The sequence below is a fragment of the Hyperolius riggenbachi genome, chromosome 9 (assembly GCF_040937935.1).
Source record: "Hyperolius riggenbachi isolate aHypRig1 chromosome 9, aHypRig1.pri, whole genome shotgun sequence".
Lineage (NCBI taxonomy): Eukaryota > Metazoa > Chordata > Amphibia > Anura > Hyperoliidae > Hyperolius > Hyperolius riggenbachi.
In genome coordinates, this window is record NC_090654.1 from 82962089 (window position 1) to 82968088 (window position 6000).

Below are 6000 nucleotides of genomic sequence, written 5' to 3' on the forward strand. Positions count from 1 at the left end.
TGTACATCTCCATTGCCACTTTACCTCTGTAATGTACAAAGTTTAATGTCAATGCTCCGATCACAAGTCCGCGACATCTGCTACCCCGTCACTGTACCTGCATCCATACATCATTACCCGATCTGTACTGCTGAAGTACTCCCTGTATACATACACCATACGAGGTATCATTACTCAGTGTTTGTGCAATCATCGGGTGTATACCATATTCCTTCTAAGCCCTTTCATATACCATAATGTACACATAATATAATGTCTCTGTATCTCAGTATAATTGGTCACTGGATAGCAAAATACAACACCAGCCTTAAAAATACAGTGCAGTGATGAAAATGACATATACCAGGTTAACGTATACATAATGTATATGGAAGACAAGAGAATCCATGCATTACGATGGGCGTACAAGGACACAAGACGGAACTGTATATACACACACTCAGACTTGGCGTAAAACACAAGAGGCACCTATGCACTGTATACAATCTATACACACATGGACGTACACTTTGTGTGGTACATAAAAGGTCTTTATACACACACACACACACACACACACACACACACACACACACACACACACACACACACACACACACACACACACACACACACACACACACACACACACACACACACACCACACTTTGCACTGCACAAACAAAGCAGCACTGTGGACACTTTTGCACTGCATACAAATTGTATAGTGCACACTGAATACACTACAATGGTACTGAACAAACACACACACTTATACCGCATGGCACATAATTGCACACAAATATTTGGTATTGTGCACACAAGGTCACAGGTTGCTGAGAAGCACATACACTACCCTGTGTGTAAGTAGCTACAGCACAGTGATTGCAGAGTGACTGTACAGAGTATATAATAGCAGATGATGCTGCAGCTGTCACACACAAGCTCCACTCACCTCTATGTATATGTGGTGTCCCTCCAGCAGTGCAGCATGTCCCCCTGTCACTGCAGCCACAACCCCTCTCCTGGCTCTCCCCCCATATAACCTCACCCCTCTCCCTCTTCTCCCAGACTGAGCTTGCTTGGCTCCTGCCCCTGGGGTAAGTCCAGAACTGGTCAGCTGATCAGTGAGCTGTGATTGGCTGCTGCCTAGAGCTCCATCTGCACCAGGAACAATGGATGGGGGAGGCTGGAGCATGTGTGAAAGGGAGGAGGATGGGGAGGGGGACAGAGGGGACACAGGCTGGGAAAGTGGACTCTGGTGGGGAGGAGGGAGCCTGGTGGTGGGGGGAGGAGGAGGGGGAGCAGGCAGGTGTACAACAGCACCCTCCAAATTCTTTTATTTCTTCGCATTGTCTTACGAGACGGTACAAACACTTCACACTGCTACAGCAAGTGCAGCACCACAGAACAGATTATACAAGTTATCGCTACTCAGGGAGTCTGTTCACAAACTGGTGATTTTATTCTCAATTTGTCGCACATTCAGCATGAAAAAAAAAATCTGGTTTTAAAACATTTTACTTTTATTTGCCTAAAAATTCATCTTTTCTAAAAAGTTTCTTCACATATCTGGATGTGTCTTTCCTCCCACAGTAAATATTTTATAAAAGAGATATGACCAGATGGGTAGCAGTATTTCTTAAAGGAAACCTGTAACGATTTAAAAAATAAGAGTTTCACTTACCTTCTGCCAGCCCCCTGCTGCCGCCCTGTGCCCGCGCCGATACTCAATGATCTTCTGGTCCCCTGCCGCGGCTCACTTTCGCCGACTTGCAAGTCGATGGCCACTGAGCCTGCGCGGCCCTGGCAACGCGCATCCTCATTTGCGCTCCCGTAGCTGTAGTAGAGATTTTCACCTACTGCGTCTGCGCAGGGGGCTCCCGGTGATAGGAGTGCGAACAAGGATGCATGCAGTCAGGGCCGTGCAGGCGCAGTGGCTGGCGATTGAAGAAAGCAAAACTCAGCTGCGGCAGGAGATCTGAAGGATCTTTGGGTACCGGCGCGGGCACAGAGTGGCTGCAGGGGGCTGGCAGAAGCCCCAGGCAAGTGAAACTCTTTTTTTTTTTTTTTTTTTTTTAATCATTACAGGCTTCCTTTAAAGGTGGCCACTAATGGTCCAATTTCCCGAATGATCGACCGGCCAATCCGATAAATACAATCGGTCAAAAACAATCGATCAGGTCCTCTAATGGGAAAGGAATAGGTACTCAATCCAATCCAACCAATGGAATTGATCTGAAAAAAGAACTGATTGATTCCATTGATTGATTCCACTCGATTGTTTCCACATTAATGCATTTATCGGATCACCCGGATGATCATTCTGGAAAATTGACTATTAGTGACCAACTTTAGGGTTGTTCATACTTCTATCTGTTGTAGTGTGCATGTATCACATTGTAATGGATTGATAAATTGGCAATTTCCATCAAGGCATGCCGCAATGCATGGTACCTTGTCACCATTCATTTGTAACATGGTGTCCAGTAGTACACATCTCAGTTCGTGTTACTACATTGGAACCGGACGCACCGCAGGTCCAATACGCCGATGTGAACATGCCCATTGCAGCATGTTGCTGTGTGATTATAGCTCACGTTATAATGCACCCCAGCATGCATAGTGTAAATACACCCGAAAGGATTGAAAAAAAATAAAAATTAAGGTGCCCATCAATGGCACTATCTTGATTGTACAATTTTTTTTGAGGTTTTGATGTTGGTGTGCTGTGCCTCTTTTTCTCCACACATAGTGTTGTGTGTTTCTTCCACAACAACTTCACTTCAGTTTCATCTGTCCACAGAATATTTTGCCAGTACTGCTGTGGAACGTCCAGCTGCTCTTTTGCAAACTTTAAACTTGCAGCAATATTTTTTTTGGACAGCAGTGGCTGCCTTTGTGGTATCTTCCCATGAACACCACTCTTGTTTAGTGTGTTACATATCGTAGATTCGCTAACATGGATGTTGGCATATGCCAGAGAGTTTTGTAAGTCTTTAGCTGACACTCTAGGATCCTTCTTCACCTGATTGAGCATTCTGCGCTGTGCTCTTGCAGTCATCTTTACAGGACGGCCACTCCTAGGGAGAGTAGCAGCAGTGCTAAACATTCTCTATTTATAGACCATTTGTCTTACCGTGGACTGATGAACTGCAAGGGTTTTGGAGACACTTTTATAACTCTTTTCAGCTTTATGCAAATCAACAATTCTTAATCGTTGGTCTTCTGAGAGCTCTTTTGTGCGAGGCATCATTCACATCAGGCAATGCTTCTTGGGAAAAGCAAACCCAAAACTGCTGTGAGCACAGTGGAATTGAGTCTCCTGCCCTTGCCAGTAAGACAGAGAGGAGATGGGGGTGCATAGCTGCGCTGCTCCTTCATCTGTAATGAGAGACCCAGGGCACTTGACATTCGTTTTGAAGACACAGATTTATGCTGCGAAGGAAGAAGAAGACCTGATGGACGGGTGTGCTGCTCATCATCATGTCGGGTTCGTACCGTACTTCTGTAATTGCACTTTCTGCAGCCAAGTTCAGCGGACACCCCTTTTTCAAAACTCCATAACTTAGGTACTGAGCATCATACCGACTCAGGACCTGGTGCAACAGAAAACCGTGACTTTCAGCTTTCCAAAAATGGTCAGAGGGATCTTCCAGATGAAGGAGCAGCGCAGCTATGCACACTTGTTTCCTCTCCATCTTACTGGCATGGGCAGGAGACTCAATTCCACTGTGCTCTCTGCAGCAAAGTGCAGGGGACAACCGTCCCCCAAACCCTCCCCTAACTTGGGAATGAGGCATCGCATTGACTCGGGACTCAGTGCAAAGGAAAGCCGGGACTTTCAGTGTTCCAAAAATGGTTAGATCTGGCTAGAGGATCAAACAGAACTTTAATAACAAAAAGCTGCCAAACTTTCCAGACGGGATAATACGTAAGTACCCAAAGTTGTTTAAAGGGATGTAACGTTAATAAACTTTGATATATTGGCAGAATATCATTTTTTTTCGTTTGTAGTACAGGCAGTCCCCTACTTACAAACCACTCAAGTTACACCGTTTCATACATACAAGCAAAGATCTAGCTAGCTATCTGTCTACGGTATCTATCTATGGTATCTATCTATTTACTGGTATCTATCTATCTATCTATCTATCTATCTATCTATCTATCTATCTATCTACCTACCTATCTATGGTATCTATCTATCTATCTACGGTATCTATCTATCTATCTATCTATCTATCTATCTATCTATCTATCTATCTATCTATCCAAATCCAAATCCAAAAAAGCTTTATTGGCAGGACCAAATACATTTAGCATTGCCAAAGCAAAACAAAACAAAACATTAACATGGGGGGGGGGGATTGTGGGAATAAGGGAAGGATAAAGGGGGTTGAGGTATATAGTCCATAGGTGTGTGGAGGATGTAAGGGACAGCATGGGGGACTGGGATATACAGTCCATAGGGGGGTATTGGGGGGAATACAGTCCATGTGGTATCATGTTCCTCTCAGTTGGTTATCTATCTATCTATCTATCTATCTATCTATCTATCTATCTATCTATCTATTTGCCCATTGTTGTACACCTGTTTGGGACACAACAATTGGACATGTATTCGGCATACGGTATGTTTCTGTTTTGTTATACGCAGTATAATAAGTCTCCTCCCACTTGTGGGGTGTCAGACCCTGTTTTTTTTCTGCTTGGGAATTCCCAGGGTCTGTGATGCAATGTGCAGCCTGCTATTTCCATAGGTCAGGGGTCACAGGGTAAAGGCCACAGACACCTCTTTCAGGACCCCATCTGCCTATGCAGGCAGCAATAGAGAGACTGGTACAAATTTGCCTTATGCAAATATCCGGTATATTCACCAATCACAAGACGTGCGGCTCTAATGCTAATGATTGATCTTCTCTCTCTGAGCCACACTCACAGCTGTTGCTAAGAACAATGGCTGCATCAACAATGGGGCTTATTCCTTCCCAGCATCACCCCCGCTCTGTTCTGGGTACATCCTGTATCCCTTTCCAGTCTCTCATCCCCCACATCATACAGTGCTCAGAGCAGACACTGGCCTGATCCGGAGATAATCTCATGGCGATTGTCCCAAGATGTCTCTAATGCAGACACAAACACTACACCAGCATCATAGTTTATGGAATGGAAATAACAATTGTAATAATGCAATACAATCAGCTTGAGGAGACTCCCCTCCAGAGCAGACAGGTACCGCAAGGATTCCAGTAGGGTGCACCGTCTTGTCTTGACTCTGGTGCTCCATTGTTTTCTGCAGGTGCTCCAGCTTTGTCAAACAGCCCCCCCCCCCCCCCCCCCCCTAAAAAAGTAGGTCATTTGCGTTTTGCTCAAAAGAGAAGGGAAAGGAAGAAGAGGAAAGGGAAAGAACAATTGTGAGAAGTGCTCATCAGGCTGAGGTGGGCACTTTCCCGGTAGTGTTTGTGACATGGAAGGCACTATAAACATAGGTTCACCTAGGGACACTTCTAGGTATTAAGCCGCATCTACACGCGTAGATGCGGCTCCGATCCGGTGGCTCGATTAGCCACCGGATCGCCTATTCCACGTCCCCGCTCGTGCCCACCGCGTCCCCGCTTGCCGCGCGTGCGCCGGATTCGATTCCCCGCTCGTCCCCGCCGGTGCCGCTTATCTTCCGCTCGATTCCCTGCCATTGTCCCCTCGCGGGGAGCGAGCAGGGAATCACCGGAAGCAAGATCCGTCCTGTCGGATCTTATCAATCGAGCCGCATCAGCTTGATAAGGAGGAGGCGACATTGCCAGTGACTGTATACTGCAGGTGCCCAACAGCCATAGAGGAGTGAACAGACAACAGAGTCTGCTTCCTCTCTGCACCTACGTATTTGAACACTACAGGGACAGCTAGGCAAGAGAAAACTCAAACCTTTCTCCCTACCTTACTGCTGGAAAGATACACAACCGCTATGAGGAGAGTGTGGGGGAAGCCAGAGGTTAGGGCAGTGGAAGAACAATTAGGCTG

The 6000-nt window shown here is 46.0% G+C and overlaps 1 protein-coding gene across 1 annotated transcript in view; it reads right to left on the reverse strand.

Moving 5' to 3' along the window:
* The window catches only part of LRRN1 (leucine rich repeat neuronal 1), a 41254-nt gene extending 40237 nt beyond the window's left edge, over positions 1–1017 (reverse strand). Inside the window, exon 1 of the mRNA XM_068253122.1 lies at positions 935–1017. The gene's annotated coding sequence lies outside the window, so the exon portion shown is untranslated. The remainder of the gene's footprint in view (positions 1–934) is intronic.
* Positions 1018–6000: the final 4983 nt, after the last annotated feature.